The following is an 18322-nucleotide window of genomic DNA, read 5'->3' as shown; positions in this document are numbered from 1 at the left end:
GCTGTAAATATGAATTGTGATGGTAGATTTATGTTGGTATTATACAATCAATAAGTAAGTGTAACGCTTCTATATTGAATAAAGATCTTTGACTTAACTTTGATATGGATTAAGAGTATTAAATGAATGTAGTGTATATTTTTACTAATATTATAAATGTGAAATTAACTCTAAACTAAGCCACTAAGATTTTAATGGAATTTGATATGAAGCAAGCTTGAACCCTAAGGAAGGACATAGGCACATTTACCTAACACCGGCTCCCCTCCCCATAATACGCGGATGAAGCCGTGACTAAATAGTAGTTATTTTATATAACGATTAAAGACAAATTACAAAGTCGCTTGCTTTGGACTAAAATTAATATTATATACATCTCCATCTTAGTTTTTATAATCAACATAATTACATCTATTTTGGTATTGACACTTAATTAATAATTGATGCATAATGCCTGCAAGCCTTAGTCCGCTTTTTGTTTCAACTACACAATTGTAGTAAGTTTTTTAAATAAATAGAAAAAAATGTTATATTCTATTATATCATCATAAAATGTATCTTATAGTTTTCTTTATCTTTCTGCGCATGCATTTACTTAATATTTATATATAACTTTACAATTTTCCATTTATCTTATTATAATTTTGTTTACTGAACCTATAACCTATATCTTAGGTTAATCATATGTTTTATTATTTACGTATTTGATCACGTTGACAAATTAATGTCTTTACACTATAATGTAGGTCTCTCGGCACATCAAAAGGTCAAGATAGCAATAGCCTATAAAGCCAATTTAAACCATATTCTCTGCACATTAAAGCTGATAGTCGTATATTATAAAGCTATGACATCTGTAGCATCGCCTAAAGAAGTTTATCTTCCATTAGACTATCAAGACTTTGCCGTAAATAAAACACGGAGACATTTTGATTAGATTGTATTAAAATTTCAAAAAACATTTATTCGAATCGAACATCTAATTGAATTTTATTTGTTCTATTACATACAAAATGGTTCGTGTCATCTAAATTTAAAAGCATTTTCCTATACTGAGTTATCTCTGCGATGTTATTGTCGCTTATTATTGGATTATCGACTTTATTTACGAGATTTTAAAACATCTAGCTTACTATTAATACTGTTTTAGTTGTTATTAATTAAATTCTTTGTATTTTTAACTTTGTTTTCCAAATATTCTATTCTTTCCTATACTGCTGTCAACGTGTATGTAAAATTCCATGACGATCTGTTGAGTAGACGAGATGGGAAAGCGTAACAAGCAAATGAATAAGTAAGTTCACTTTCGCATTTATCATATTTTTTAGGATATTTTAAGTATAGTAACATATCATACTACTGAAACAAGCCATCTTTTCTATTAAGAAGGCTTGAAGTTATTTTTTCATAGAGCTCAAGAGCCGGTTGCTTAGGATGTTGCAAAGTATCGTTCGACGTGCAGGTTTACTCATGGTAGTTGGCCTCGCCACTGAGCGGTAAAATATAATGTCGTATAAACGGTGAGTGTCCGGCACGACATATTCGGTGTTTTTCTTGCGGTATTCAAGGAAACGTTGCGCGTATGTGTAAATATTATCTTTTTTCAAACAGTACTCATAATAACGTCAATCATGTATATGAAATTGAAGATGACAATAATGCTAGTATTATCAAATCTACCGATTTATTTGAGTCAGTATGTGGCTGGTTATAGAAGAATAAAGTCAGTTGTCAATGACGTGATTAGTTTACAATATGGTGACAGCGGTTTCAATTAAATATTAATTATTACTATTTAAAATTTAAGAAGTGTGCTAAATTTATAAAAGAAAGAGCACAACATGAATTATAAACACAAATAATGCGCAAAATTCAGATGATTTCACAAACTCAAATCCAAATACAGATGCATTTTCGATTATGATATAATTTTTTTCGCCTTAAGCAAAATTTGAATTTTGAGTATAATTTCGATATATATTTATTTCTTTTACACAACTGGATACAATAAATTTTTGAACATACATCAACACAATAATTAATAATAAAATAATTCATTGTATCCAACTGGATGCAAACACAGCATGCAAAAAATATAACTTTCAGTCACTAGCAGAATACAATAATTTAGTAATATCATATAATTCAGATTAATAAATATGGATTTTTTTCTTATAGAATAGGAAGGTGGACGAGCATATGGGCCACCTGATGGTAAGTGGTCACCAACGCCCATAAACATTGGCATTGTCAGTAATGTTTACCATCGCTTACATCACCACTACCACCAGTAAAGAAATTAAGGTGTGGATAAAAATATTTAAAAGTATAGAATGGAGGATATCTCGTAAATCGAATATAAAAAAGGTAATTTGAGCGTATTTGAAATGTACTTTGATATTAAAATTAATTTCTTAATGAAAAATTATACCATAATTACTTAAAAAAAGATTTATAGATATCACTTTAAGTGACGATTTCATAATAAGTATATCATTCAAATAATTTCTGAATATATTAAGAATTTTTAAAATTAGAATTTATTATAAATATTTTAATTTGTCGTCTTTCATTATCACTAAAATGTTAACATTTAAGAACTCACATCGTATCTTACATGTGAAACGTTTTAAGCCAACTTACGTTAATACGGTATTTTGATGTCGCATATCACTTCACGATCGAGTTCTGTGGTGATTTTCGAGTTTGTTCTGACAATCTGCTGCAATCGAAACGTTACACGAACGATTTCGTATACTTTATATCGTCGTAACCTACTTCATATACATATACAAAGTTTGCGTTTTATCTGAGAAATCGAAGTTTTATATCTATGACATCAATTGGGTATACTGAAAGACAGGCATCGAATCACGCTACAAACATATAAAGCAGCGCTTATCGGCAAAAAAAACAAGGAAATCTAAGAGTATAATGATACATTCCCCATATTTTTTTCTATACCGAAGATTTTTGTATTGATAAAAAAACGCGTATAAATAACAAAAGTATCGCGTGTTCGCGTGTACAGTCAGCAACATAACCTATGTTGCTTACCGTAGTTTGTTTGATTTTATTCTTTATTGTCTTAGCGATAAAACATATATACATTGGGTGTTACATATACAGGTGCGCTAAGGTGGTGTCAGTGCTGCTGCCTTCGCCAATTTCCATTCAGGGATCGAAGGTTAAACGAAGCGTTTAGGTACTTCCTATATTCCATTTGTACGTGGCTAGGGAATAAGCGAGAATTCATTCTGCAGAAAATTCTGTTGTCAATTTAAAAATATTATTAAATGATACTTGACGAGCCGGTTGGCGTGGTTGGTAGAACACTTGCCTTTCACGCCGAAGGTTGTGGGTTCGATTCCCACCCAGGACCGACATTTGTGTGCATGAACATGTCTGTTTGTCCTGAGTCTGGGTGTAATTATCTATATAAGTATGTATTTTTAAAAAACAAGTAGTATATGTAATATATCAGTTGTCTGGTTTCCATAGCACAAGCTTTGTACAAGCTTAATTTGGGATCAGATGGCCGTGTGTGAAAAATGTCCCAGGATATTATTATTATTATTATTATATGATATAGAAAACTTATTATAAATTTTCGTTTTGCAACATAATGTTTAAGGCACGTTTGTTACACTAATTACGTAGTCGAATTGAGTTCGAAGCGTAATTATAATATGTTTCCACATAAGTCCAATGCTACTGCATATTATTATAGTCCTAATTAAATTTATTTATATAAATAATCGATTTATATATATTATAAAGTTGTTCTAAATTTTATATGCTATATAAATCGAATGTTTTGTTTGACACGAGGCACCATGTTGTTAAACCTGATAAACGACTATCAGGGTTTATCCATGTACAGCATAAACTTATCTAAATTTATTTTTGATAATTTTAATATATAATCTTTATCTGATTTTTATCCTTTTTCGAGGCCCAAAATAATTCATGGCCGTAAATTTCGTCTCATAACTCCGCGGCAAAGCTTCGTAACGTAAAGTAATCTTCGTAAGATGTAAGCTGGTCGTGATTGGATCGGATGTTTTTTATGGCGTCACGGAATTCCCTCTGACAGCTGCACATTTTGTTATGATTTTTTCAAATGTAACATAAAAAATATCTAAACGATGAGGTGTTTTTTTAATATAATATTTCTAAGTGCATTTAAAAAAACCGATATTGTGAAATTAAGAGAGCATAATTTTTTATGACTATTAACATTCATTTTATACAAAGACATTTATATATTTAAGCACATTTTATACAAACGGACTATATTCTAAATTTAAATTATAAAAGAGTTCGACTTATCCAATTCAATTTCATGGATCTAAATTTATTCCATGATATAGTTAATAAAATATTACTGAAAACTACAAGTGCCAGCGCTGAGAAACAAAAACCGATAGCATTGAATATTTCAGTGGCTCTACCACACCAGCAGCAAGAAGAGTTCTAATGATAAATTCAAATCTCGACCCGTTGGGAACAAAGCAATCAGATGCCGAACAAAGGTTAACGCGCCGCCTGCGGCAAAAGTTTACCTACAAACTTGGGTGGAAAAGAGCTTCGTGACTTTGGCATGCTGTAAGGCTTGAACTTGATTAAAATTAGCCGTGTTTGTTGAGCACTTCGGATACATCGTGGCCTCAGAATTTGACTTTTTGATTTTGGCTTACCGCCTCCAAATTTAATTCAAATAGCAGTGACTTTAATTAAAACTTCAGAGACCATTATAAAAGAGATAAATAAAATAGCAAGCACGTATTTATTTCAATAATTTATTGGGGTGTTTGTTTTTTCGGTAAAGGATTTGATGTACAAAATATTCAAAGGTATAAATACTGAGTAATATAAAGTTTTCTCAACCTTTTTTCAGTTTACATTTAGTTTTATATCCGCGAAAATAGTTCTATTTCTATCGTAATGAGTGGGAATGACAACAGACCAAGAATTCAGGGGACAACTCCAACTTGCTAGGTTGCTTGTCTTTCGTTTCTTATTGTTGACGTATAATATTTTGTTTTCCTACACAGGCCCTTTATATATATATATAATATTTTTAATTGTGGTCTATAAAATATATATAAATATAATATACTAATACGCTTTATGATGGCACTGGCCCTTAAGACACGGGTCTTCCTACTTTAGGGTGCCATCTTTGAATGTATGTACAAAAACTATTTCAATAAATATTTTTATTATTTTTAATATAATATATTGTAGTTACAATTTTCTTATTTTGTTAAAATAGTTATTTTAACATATATTAACAAAATAAGAAAGACCGAAATTACTGAATACATCACTATATTAATATATGCTGTTTGTTATCTTTTACAATTGAAATTTTTAGACCTTGGTATACCAGTACGAAAACTTTCATTATAAATATAACACCTCCTCCTTTTGCCTTACTGGTGATAGGAGGGCTGGTTCATTTACACCCAGAAGATTGGAATTGTTATTCAAAGAGGAAATGCTGCTAGCATACTTGCCACCATTCCATACGGTCATGATTTATACTAGGAGCTATTTTATTTTTTATTTGTATGCCTATATTTAAAGCTTTAATGTAAATAATGCTAAATATGCTGTGACACTTCTGTCACATGTCATAATAGTATACATTCTGGACTCGCTAAAATTACTGCTCACTTTAAAAGCTTAATTTTTGCTTAAAATTAGATGTAATAAGCCCTAAAATATCTACTTTTTTATATAGAATATGAAGGCGGACGAGCATATGTCGCACCTGATGGTAAGTGGTCACCAACGCACATAGAAGTAAGAAATGTTAACCATCGCTTACATCACCAATGCGCCACCAACTTTGGGAACTGAGATGTTATGTCCCTTGTGATGTAATTACACTGGCTCACTCACCCTTCAAACCGGAACACAACAATCGAAATCAACCAAGTACTGCTGTTTTACGGTAGAATATCTGATGAGTGGCTGGTACCTACCCAGGCGAGCTTGCACAAAACTCTACCACCAGTGAATTACTTGATGATTTTACGGAAACATATCACAAGAGCTCTTATCAATTTGAGATTAAAAAAATTGAGCCGTCTAAATGAATAGCAAAAATAACATAAAAGGTATACCTAAATTAAAAAACTAATATTTTAACTGAATAAATTCTACATTAACTAATTAATGTAATGAACGTAAAACCATGTCGTAATTATAAGGTTTGGACCAAGGGATGAACAAATGACATAACTATAATTATTTACATAGGTTTCATTCTCTCATCCAATAATATTCAACTAAAAATGTATTAATCATTGGTATCATTTGTTAAGTTTTAATTAATAAAAAAAAAAATTATTAATTATTTTGGTCTCGAAGCGATTGTTATAATTATTATATTTTTTTATTCATGCAGTTAAATTTTTTTTATATAGAATAGGAAGGCGGACAAGCATATGGGCCACCTGATGGTATGTGGTCACCAACGCACTTAGACATTGGCATTGCAAGAAATGTTAACCATCGCTTACATCACCAATGCGCCACCAACCTTGGGAACTAAGATGTTATGTCCCTTGTGCCTGTAATTATACTGGCTCACTCACCTTTCACACCGGAACACCACAATACCAAGTACTGTTGTTTTGCGGTAGAATATTTGATGAGTGGGTGGTACCTACCCAGACGAGCTTGCAAAAAGCTCTACCACCAGTAATGGTGTAAATGGCGTTGACTTAGTCTTCGTTTCAGATTCTTTCGTATGTGACCACACCAGTCGTCATAATTAGAGCTGAGCAATGAAATAAGTTCTGAAAACAGAGTTTTACGCTGATCCTTCATAAATTTATTTTTTTGTTACGGGATGTTACGGGAATAATCTTTTCAAAAAAATTTCTCGTCATCGACAAAAAATAATTGTTATACATTTTAAATTATAAGGTAAGGTTTAATTTGACTTTAGTCATATATTTTTGTTAATGATTTTCTTTATTGCAATCATTACTTTTTATTACACAGCGACTTATATCAAAAGCTATTTTGTTTTAGAGATGTTAATCTATCTGTTCTAATCAACAAATTTAGTCACCGGTTCACGTCGCCAGATAATATCATTCTTATGATACTAAATTATTTCCCGTTAATAAAAAGTCACACCGCTTCCGCTATACACTTGAAGTGCAAGTTATCGGGGGAAATATTGTGCCGGATCTTTGAATCAGTTATCTTTATAAGAAAAAATACGATGCCTTCCCTTCGTATATCTTATTAAAGTATAAAGAGAATAGCCGAATTTTAACCGTTGTTGCAAACCAATTAACGTAATTAGTTTTTGTTATAAATCCCTTAAGGTTATTAATAAAAGTTAAAAAGATTCCTTCTTGTACAGTTTCGATATCCCTTCTTTAATATATTTTTAATATTAAACATACTTCACTGTTAATTGGTGTTATTGATGATCATAAAAAAAATTGATTATTTTTTTATAAGCTGTAATTGTTATGGCTAAAATTTAAGTAATAACTAGACAAATAATTATTGGCTTGTCATAGAGGTTATTCAACAGCAATACTCTGATGTGGAGATAAATATGACAGAGTTTCATCAGTAACATGCAGAGTTTTATACCATTTAACAATAAATAAATTAAAAAATTAATAATGCACTTGAAACTCAATGATGCTTGCAAATATGTGAATCCGGAGTCTTTGGTAAAAACTCAATTGTTTTAGCAATGGTATTTGTTAATTATCAATTCACATATGCATGTTTAAATGAATCATTCATTCAATAATTATAATTATTATTTGGACTCGTGTACAACACCATAAATATCCCACATCAAAACGATAATTACTTAATACGCATTATCGAAGCCGCTAACAATTACGAAAGGTAAAATTGAGTTATAATAATCGTTATTGCTTTCCATCTAAGCTTGTAGTGTCTTATTTGAATAAAGTATTACATTATATACCACCCAACAAGGACCTACCACAATATAAAATACCGTGACGAAACGTGTAAGCCAATAAAATATCGTGTTCAATCAATTCTTCACCCATCACAAGTCGACCCATTCCCAAACTTATATATTCATCTAGTATTTCATTCTTTGGTATTTTATGATATGTTCCATAGAGTTGATATTTGCTTGCATTTATATTTATTGGAACAACATTTTCATCGGAGATCTGTAGATTGAAACGCGCCATATCAACTTGATTTCCTCAGTGCTTGACCGAGTGTCTATCAATTCATTTGATTCAACGGGCAATCGCCATTTTGATTAAATGTAAACAAAGCTATTAACGAGGACAGTTTCGAAATTCTGAGATGATTTCATTTTCTTAATTATTCATGCATAACAAAATAAAAATTTCGTCTCATGGATAACCCCTCGTTTAGGTATGTAAAATTGTCTAAGCCGTTTTTGCGTTGACTGCTAAGTCGTTTATATTTTAAATAAAAACAAATGCAAATAAAAACTTTAAGATGCACACATTCATGCATAATATCTATTATATTTATATTATAATATATATAATGCACGAGTGTGTGTAAAATATGACTTTTGCGTTTCTAAAAAAAGTTTAAGTTATCGTTGACGTTATCAATTCGAAATTTTATTACTTTTATCTCGTATCTGTACAAGCCCATTCCAATAAAATGTACAATGTGTTTATGTGTCAATCTTGAATAGAAATGAATATATTTACGGCAAGAAAAAATATACAATAATACTTACATTGTATTCTTGGAATATTTATATCTGTAACAAATATATTTTTATTAATATTAATATAAAATAAAACTAACAAAACGTTTTCACTTTTAAAATAAATTTCTTCTATAACTGTTAATGCTTTCATTCATAGATATAGAAGTTGTATGAACTTTTACATGCTTCATTATATATGCTATATATAGCTGTTTTTTTATATCGACAATAGATTTTAATATGTAACCTGTTTTATACATATAACTTCCTTTTAAAACACCATGTCATTAACGAGAATACTCATACCATTCTTACACCTATCGAAATTTCACTTCAAAAAATGTAACTATAAAAATTTCCAAAAACTTCGAGATAATTACATTTCAAACACATCATCTTATCACAATGTCGGCAGATCAAAAAAATCAATCTTTTACACAAAATATATAAAGAAGTATATGTATAATATATTCATCGACCTATTGTCGGAGTTTCTTTTATTTATTCGTCTACTTAACTCCTCTTTAGAAGGCTTAGCTGTCCGAAGCACGCCCACCTGATGTTGCGTGAGGATAAGACCTCTAAACCGTGCCCGAAAATAATCCTACATCAAAGGCCATAATATTAAAGAACCACCACACCATAGAGTAATCTACCGTTATCTCCGAAATATAGGCCCCGTGTAAATGTAGAAAGCATTATCTGGTCCCTGCGGCCCTCCATTGAGTTTGAAGACGCTGAAAGCAAAGTCCATTATGTAAATTGTGCTGGTGATATTTTTTTATAAAATATTTCGTAACGCGATATTTTAATAGAAAGCCTTCCTTCCAGTCGATGCAAATTTCTTAATAGCCAATTTCTTAGTTCTCGTCAACCTATTCCGTTCACGGTAGATTTTCTTCGACGTAATAAAGTTAAAATAATCGGATTTAATATTCGCATTTTTTGTCAATTTGAATTTGTTTTAGGCCATGATTTTAAGATATATTTTATTACAAATAACTTAATTATATTGATAAAAGATATCATAATTACATCTAACCTCTATGCGTAGAAGTCAAAAGTCAAACATCACTAGAATTATTTACTAAAATTTGAAAGTAAATATTTAAATTTATCAGTTGTTTGAAGAAGTTCCAATAGGAACCTAAAGGTCAATAACCTAAAGGGTAGTTGTATATTAATATAGGACAGTTAAGGAAGGGTAGTAATGGAGATGATAATATCTCTAGCTTCATTTCAATAAACAAAAATCTTTATCCCAATTTTGTCATCAGATAATCCATTTGATGGTATTATCGTTGTTACCTTAATGCAACCTATTACTGTTCTAGGCCGTACTTATCCCTGTTTTTTATAGCCTGATCCTTTTTCTCGTCTTCAAAAAGCTAAATTCCCCATAATCCGGCCGCAGCTTTGTGTTTAAGATAGGAAAACACCTTAACATCTCTATTGTGTAGTTAAAAGATAAATACTCGTCCAAATATTTCGTTAAATGTATTATAATATAAGTTCTAAACATTGTCTTTTAAAAAAATAATAAGTATTTTTTTTTCAATGTGCCAATTATAAAAAATATATTATTAAAATAATTAAAAGATTCTATTAGAGGATATCTGGTATATTATTCATTTCTGGTCATTATTTATAGGTCACCACTGCCAATAAACATTGGCGCCGTACGATATACCAATTCACCATTACGAAGATGTTCGGTCACTTCTGTCCGTGGTTATACTGGCTATATAACTTTCCGACTTGAATACAACTAAGTATTGCTGTATTGCGGTAGAATATTTGATGAATTTGGTAACAACTACAGTACAAATAAAGTGAAATGATCGTTTTCATTCATGAATAATTATTGATTCGTTTGTCATTTATGAATAATTTTAGTATATAAAAATTATGAGACAAGAAATGTAATATTTCTGTATTAATTAAAAATTTTGCAATTAAATATCGAGGATTGATGCATTTTGTGTTCTATTTAAAAATATACGGTCCTCCGATTGTGTCTAGGTCGAAAGGGATAGAGAATATTTTAGCATTACGCTGAAACGGCTGGGCCTTAGAATGCCCAAACCCTCACACCAATAAAGGTCCAAGGTCTTTATCAGCATACCTATTCACAAACAAGGCGCGTATAAAGTAAATATGAGGGATAGCGTTATAAATTCCTCTGTCCATAGGTCGGTTAAATGCTAACACAATACGCTCCACTATTATATCAAGAACGGATAAGCTCACTTTGAAACAAGATATAGTTACAAAAGGGTCCCCATCAAAATTCTGATGCCGTCAGATCCCATATTTATCATTTTCCGCAAAATTTTCACTCAAGCCGGAATATTAGTGGTGTGGTACAAGCAATGCGCTGGGGATTCATTTATTGAATATTTGAAACATCAAGATAAGATATTTTAAAGTCAACATTTCCTCTAACCGTGAACAACGCTGATTAATTAGATGTAAAATTCATCAAAATTTCTTCGTAAAATGTTCTCTAAATAGACTTAGGAAAGAACTTAAGAACCATCTTCATCTTACAGAATTATTAAAATTATATTAAGATAAAAACGACCACCTATTCAAAATAGATTCTACTGATGAGAACCAGTAAGAAAGTTAATTATATAATACTCCACTTTTATTATTTCTATTAAACAATAAACATTAACATTAATAAAGCTAGGAATATAATTTCAGAAATTAAGATATACTCGTAATCAGTTTTGTTATAATAACTATTTAACTTTAAAGGAATATTTGTGTAGATGGTTCCAGCTTATTATTCTTTGCCTTTCACTAAAATCAACATAATCTAAAATGAATGCTATTCTTTACATTTCCCAATGATTAGCTCGTAATAATAAAGAGTGTCACATCACTTCAGAAACCCTAAGCGTTGGCTGAGATTAGACGCATTCTTTAGAGATTCAAGATAGTGTCATCGCATGGAATAAACATGCAACGTAATAGCTCGTTAAGAGCTCTTTTCTTGCACCATGGTGTATCGTATCTTATGGTGAAACACGAGCCATTGATAGTTTACGCCTTATAAGACATCGTAAGGCCCTTTGAGCGGCGCCAAAAAGGGAAGCGCTTATTCAGTGCATGTGCAAAAGGATGATATAAATTATGTTTATACATTAGAAATTTATGTGTTTGAAAATTACACTTCAATGTTTTTTATCAGATTCAAAAAAGTGGGAATAATTCAGACTTGTGTTATTTTGTATTGTCTTCGATATTTATATACGATTGTTAACCCATTTTATTAATTATTTATTTTAATTACTAAACGAATTACATAATACTAAAGAATGTCACACGCTTCGATAGGCGTGTATTTAATTCGAATAATATTTTTAATAAATAATTTAGATAAAGTAACTTGATATAAACAAGGTATTTTATTTTAAAATTTAATTGACTTTTATGTTAGTTTTTTCTTAAATCAGTCCTCCAGATATTCAAGCTTGATTGACTAATACACAACATTTATAAAACTCATTAAATAATGAAGAAATTGCTAAATTGCTCTGAGTAATGTCACTTGTCTTTCCGTTACTATATGTTATGTACGTCAAATTCGATTCAAAATTTAGCTTTATTCATATCCAAAGAAGTTTATGTCCAACCATTCCATGAATATGAATCTGAAATGAAAATAAAAGAAAACAAAACGATAAACCATATTGAATTGGCTGTATATCACCCAGAAACTCGGCCAGATACAGGTAAGTCACAAATGAGTAATAGTTTGCGGAAAAAATGAAATAAAAATAAACTATCACGAGGAATGGTCGACTAATAGTCACTACGTTTAGCACGGCTTATTTGGACCCTCGGTAAATCATCCTGTGTGGTAGCTTCAATTAGGACGTTCCAGGATAAATTCTATTTCGTACGATTATACTAGTACCTACGGATAATTTTGTGGGAAATATTCCGCTAAGTAATAGCGACAATTCGATAGTTTACTTTATGAGCCACTAAGAAAAGATAGATAAATATTACTCCACGTATTAGCGACATTTCGATAATTTATTTACTTTATGAGGGCATTAATAAAAGATGGAGTAGCTAGTTTTCGCCTGCGAATATGCCCGTGTCTGAGAATTTTCTGTACCTCTGACATCTCAACATGCAAATTGCAAATACCATAATGATCAGTTAAAAAAATAAGCCGTGAAAGCGTAACGAACTCAGTTTAGTAAGAATTTCGCGTTCAGTGTTGAAGGAAAGCATCATGAAGCTATCTGCATGTATTGGGTGTTTGCTACGTTTATATATAAGAATACGTTTTGGAACAGCATTTTAATAAGATCCACAGCTTTTTTAAGAGGAGACGATACATTTACCCAGCTGTGAGACATTTTCAATATTAATTGAGATATCAGCCGAGATAGCCTAGTGATTAGAACGCATGACTCTTAACCGATGATCGTGGGTTCAACCCGGGCAAGCACTACTGAATTTTCATGTGCTTAATTTGTGTTTATAATTCATCCCGTGCTTGACGGTGAAGGGTTTTCCTTCATCGTGAGGAAACCTGCATGTGTCTAATTTCATTGAAGTGCTGCCACATGTGTATTCTAACAACCCGAATTGGAGTAGCGTGGTGGAATAAGCTCCAAGCCTTGTCCTCAAAAGAGAGAGGAGGCCATTATTCGATCTACTTTAAAGAAAAAACCTTTTATATATATCTTAAGCCCGAATATCAATTGATATATAGAAAATATCATTTAAAAACATAAAAATTATACAAAACTATGTCAGACTATTTTAGTTGGTGATATTTAACAATTGAAATAAAAAAAATAAGGAGTTGACATTTCTCGATGAACTTTAAACTAATGTATGAATTTAGTTTAATGTTTTTTCGTTAATATTTTCTACTTATTCATATTTCATTATTTCTTTCTATATCAATAGATATCGACGGCTGAAAACGAATTTTCTGTAAGTATTCGAATCAAAATTTTCAACAGATCTTAATCTTATCGAAATAAATATATATTCGAATTGCCGTCTCGTAGATGTATGATGTTATTGTATATTGTTTTATTTTATTACGAATCGAATAAATAAAAAGTGTTTAAGTTATCAGAAAATTGATTTTCACTATGTAAACCATTTTTATTAACAAATTAGTTATCGCCCGTGTGGAGAGGGCCGGTGCTAGCCATAAAAATATCCAATTATTATTACCTTTCGAAATAGTTACAGTTATATTTTTCCTCTTCAGAGTCGGCTATATACTTATGAAATTTTCCAATTAGTTATAATGAATATATTTATGTGTGTGTGCAAATATAAGTGCATTTATTCTCACTATCATAAACCTATGAAAGGACAATCCGCCAAAAGATCAAAAGTGATCTTATAGCGGAAGTATCACACTGCCAACTTCCTAACCAACTACTTGCCCGCTACTTAGAATAACTTCACAGAAACACTCAATAACTTTTGCTAAATCGTCTTGAGATTCTAACCTAAAACCTCCGTATCAGCATCTGGTTAAGCTAACCACTAAACCAACCAGTATAAGTGTAAATAGTCCTATCTATACATGTATAGTATCTGCAATTCTATTGTTAACACAAGTACTAGGTACAATTCACAAATGCGCAATACAGGAAGTTCAGAATCAAACTCGATCCGATGTGGGACCTACCTTTGGAATCGAAGCGTCATCAAGGATCAGACTCCGTCAAAGTTTCTTAAAACTTTAACGTTTAGAACAGAAACTACGTACGGAAACTGCAGAGCATATGCACTTAAAAAATTTCAAGCAATATTTTAATGAAATACCATTTTGTTTTGTAAGTGTAAGTTTGGTTCAGCACTTATTCTTTAATAATTGATTGATAAATATTAATTTTTAAAAAGAGAAGAATAAAAAATCTATTTTATATGTTAATATTTTAATTTGGAGTGAAATTTTTGACATAAACAAATAATAATTTAATCGGGAGCACGTTAAAGGATCCTGTTGACCAAACCCAGTCAGTCTTAGAAAGAACCAAGTGACCATACATAATATATTAGCGCTGGGTTCTGAAAAAAAATATTACACAGGTCGACGCTCTTTCTACGAGCTTTCGCAGCGTTTTCCTTACTATGTTAATATGATTATTAATACTAGTGTTCGCTCACTTTAAGGAACTCGGGGAGAATTTGCATTTTCTGAACAATTTTGTTCTACTGAATATTTTCAACAAAATTTAATTGATAAAACTGAAGCTCATCTACAAACTAAGGAAAAGAATGAACGGAACTGTGTCGTCGTTTCTATTATATGGAGATAGAAAAAAATGTGCTACTCGGATTCATATGGTAATTGGCAAAAAAACTTTACAAATAACTAACAACGAAGAGTCCAACTACTGTGACACATAGTTCATTACTTTTTTTATTGATTTTTCAAAGAACTTCTTCACTTTACTTCACTTTTAAATTAACTTACAGTACAGAAACAGCCTGTAATGTCCGACTGCTGGGCTAAGGCCTCCTCTCTCTTTTTTTTCGAGGAGAAGGTTATTAGGAATTTAACTTGTTTAGTTGAATCAATCAATGTATACTTTATTTAAGAAGACTTATAAAGGTATTTTTCAAATCATCATGTTACAGGATTTATTGAGTTTAAAACTACCAATTAAGCTTTGTAATCTACGTGAATGGTTTGTCGAAGAATATTCAAATTTGCTATTGATTCAACGATTTCAAAAAGTAAGTATTATAAGGCTGAGATACATTTCCTTCCGACACTATCGTATGAGTTTTCTCTGTAGTTTAAAAAAAAAGAACAAAATACAGTTTCTCTGTTTCAAAGGAAGTGGCGCACTTCAAGCTAAAGTGCTCTTCTATTGCATTTATCTAAAATGCACGTATCTCGAAGAACTCTCGATATTATAGTTTATCATTTCTACAAATATTATAATACGTCTTTTAGATTCAGAGCGTTATCTGATAGGTAACTTTTTTTCCTTAAAGATATTGTTAAAATATCTGTAACTAGTTGAATTATGTTTATAATATTTTTATGCTATCTATAACTTAAACATTGCAGGATATTCATACATTATCGGCAGTTCGTACTATATAATATTTATAAATACTATTTTATTAAATAATTTGAATATTATTATGTAAATATTAGGACTTTTTCGTTGGTCTAGTGGCTAGATGTAAGGCCGCAGATCCGCAGGTCCTGGGTTCCCAGGTCAGGCCAATAATAAGTTATTGGGTTTTCTGTCAAAAAATTCTCAGTAGCAGCCCGGAGTCTTGATGTTGGAGGTGTGTACACTCCTGTGCCTCGGAAAGCCAGTAAAGCCATTGGTCCTGCGCCTGAACTCCTTCTGATTGTGTGCCATCAGATTATGAGAGCTAATGAATATAGAGAGCATCTGTGTTTGCGCACACACTTGTACACTATAATATCTCCTGCGCAGTTGGCGAATCTCTCTTGAGATTGGCCGCCTTGGCCGAAATCGGTTTAGAGGACATTATAATTATGTAATTTAATCGACTGTACTCGGCGAAATGAAATGATATTATTCATTAATCTAAATTATTAATTATTTTTTTATAGTTTTGAAAATATACTATTTAGAAATATATATCCTAAGTAGCACACTTTTTACCTGTTTTTACCTGTAATATGATTACACACTTCGGACGTGAAGTTTTTGAATTATATTCAACTTTAAAGTGTTATTTAATACATAGTAACACATTATTGCTCGTTTCCACTGTATTTTCCTCATATTTAAAGGCGCACTATCTTTATGAGGGTATTATTAATTCCACATTAAAAACAGCCTTATAAAAGCTCTAGTAGATTAAAAGCCGTTCATAGCGGGATAATTTTCAGCTATATATTGTAATTATTACCGAATATATTACCAACAGGGGGAGCATCGTAAAACAGTATCTCGTAAGCTCTTTAAATCTACTAACAAAGTAATATGTGATAAAACGAAATTTATGAAAACCGACGCTATTACAGTTTGATCTTCTCCATTAATTCCATTTTAGGATTATTGATGTCATATGTCCTATAATTCTTTATTCTGTATAACGTGGATTAAGTCTTAGCTTACAAGAAAATATCTCTAAGGCGAAGCAGTTGGCTCGAGGATATTTTGTGAAGACAAGGGTGAAAAGTTGCACAAGTGGCTGCTTATTGGAAATAGTTGGTCGTTCAGGAAACGCCCTGATTAGTTGGGACTGTAGAGGAACTATGTCAAAGCCGTAGCGAAAAATAGGAGAATATGGAAAATTAAATCATCTTTATACATATTATAAAAATATAACTGATCGATATCTATACATAGAATATATATGAGTAAAATTATTATCAAGCGCCTTTATCAACGCAATAGAATCCAAAACAATGATTGTTAGAATTGTTGTCTGTGCGTTTTTGCACGGTAATCTTAGAAGCATGAATTGTAGTGTTTGTTTAATTTCAATCGGTTTATAAATAAAAAAGCTATGTCAATTTTAAAGAATTAGTCGAAAAGTACGACTAACGGACGCACGTATGTCGGAGATGCATGGTGTTTCCTGGTAACAGGGATCTGGTATTTTTTATAGTATAGGTAGGTGGACAAGCTTATGGGCCTAATGGTAAGTGATCACCAACGCCCATAGACATAGGCATAAATGTTAACCATTTACATCGCCAATGCGCCACCAACCTTGGGAACTAAGATGTATATGTATATCCTTTGTGCCTGTAATTACACTAGCTCACTCACCCTTCAAACCTTTTATATATTATATATATAAAACATTTGAAGACTCGATTGTATCTGACTGTATATATGCACATATCTATAAACATTTCGTAATAAATATAATATTGTTAGTTATTACTATTCTTTAAGTACACTTCTGCCCACTTCACAGTTACGTCAGTATTTTATTAGTAACTTATACGAATACAATTTAGGAGAAAAAAACATTGCCGTTTATAAGATATTATAAGGTTGGCAATAAAATCCAACATATTCACTTACTGAAATGACCACTATGCTTAAAGTATAATCATAGTTTAAGCAGTACGTTGGTTGTCAAAAGACTTGAAACCTTGCCTACCTGCTGCCTCAACTGAATAATTAATCTACCACAATAAAGACTATGCTTAGATAATATAATATTATTGCTATTTAAAATATCTTATCACTTATATTTGAAGTTAATTTATGAGCTTACTAGACCAGCAAGACAATTTAAGAAAACAATTAAAGTAATTTATACACCCAAATTAAAAGGGAACAAGTTTTGCCCTAAATAAAACAGTCACTGTTTGCATTTAAATTAATTTAACTCATGCATTGTAGCCCTCTATTAATTAATTAAAGGGTGTGATTAAAAGGTAATGGGGCTCTGGGATTTAACCGGGGTTCAGTTTTGTGAGGAGGCCTTTACGAACTGACTCCTCCAAGATAAGCAGAAGGGCACGAGAATTAAGATTATGTTCATTATCTTGATAGAAGCGACCGGAGTTGAATATAATAGCCTTTGATGTATTAAATGATAGTATGTTGAAATTGTTACATTTGTGATTTTATAAGTAGCCATTTA

At 31.2% G+C, this 18322-nt stretch overlaps 1 protein-coding gene across 5 annotated transcripts in view; it reads right to left on the bottom strand.

The window, feature by feature from the left end:
* The window catches only part of LOC126776089 (hemicentin-1-like), a 254316-nt gene that overhangs the window by 220680 nt on the left and 15314 nt on the right, over positions 1-18322 (bottom strand). For 3 of the 5 annotated variants that reach the window (XM_050498373.1, XM_050498370.1, XM_050498371.1), the window contains exon 2: positions 8750-8773. The exons of the other annotated variants lie outside the window; for them this stretch is intronic. The gene's annotated coding sequence lies outside the window, so the exon portion shown is untranslated. The remainder of the gene's footprint in view (positions 1-8749; positions 8774-18322) is intronic. 5 annotated transcript variants of the gene reach the window in all.

This window comes from Nymphalis io, chromosome 19 (genome assembly GCF_905147045.1).
Source record: "Nymphalis io chromosome 19, ilAglIoxx1.1, whole genome shotgun sequence".
NCBI lineage: Eukaryota > Metazoa > Arthropoda > Insecta > Lepidoptera > Nymphalidae > Nymphalis > Nymphalis io.
This window is presented reverse-complemented; position numbering and strand designations above follow the sequence as displayed.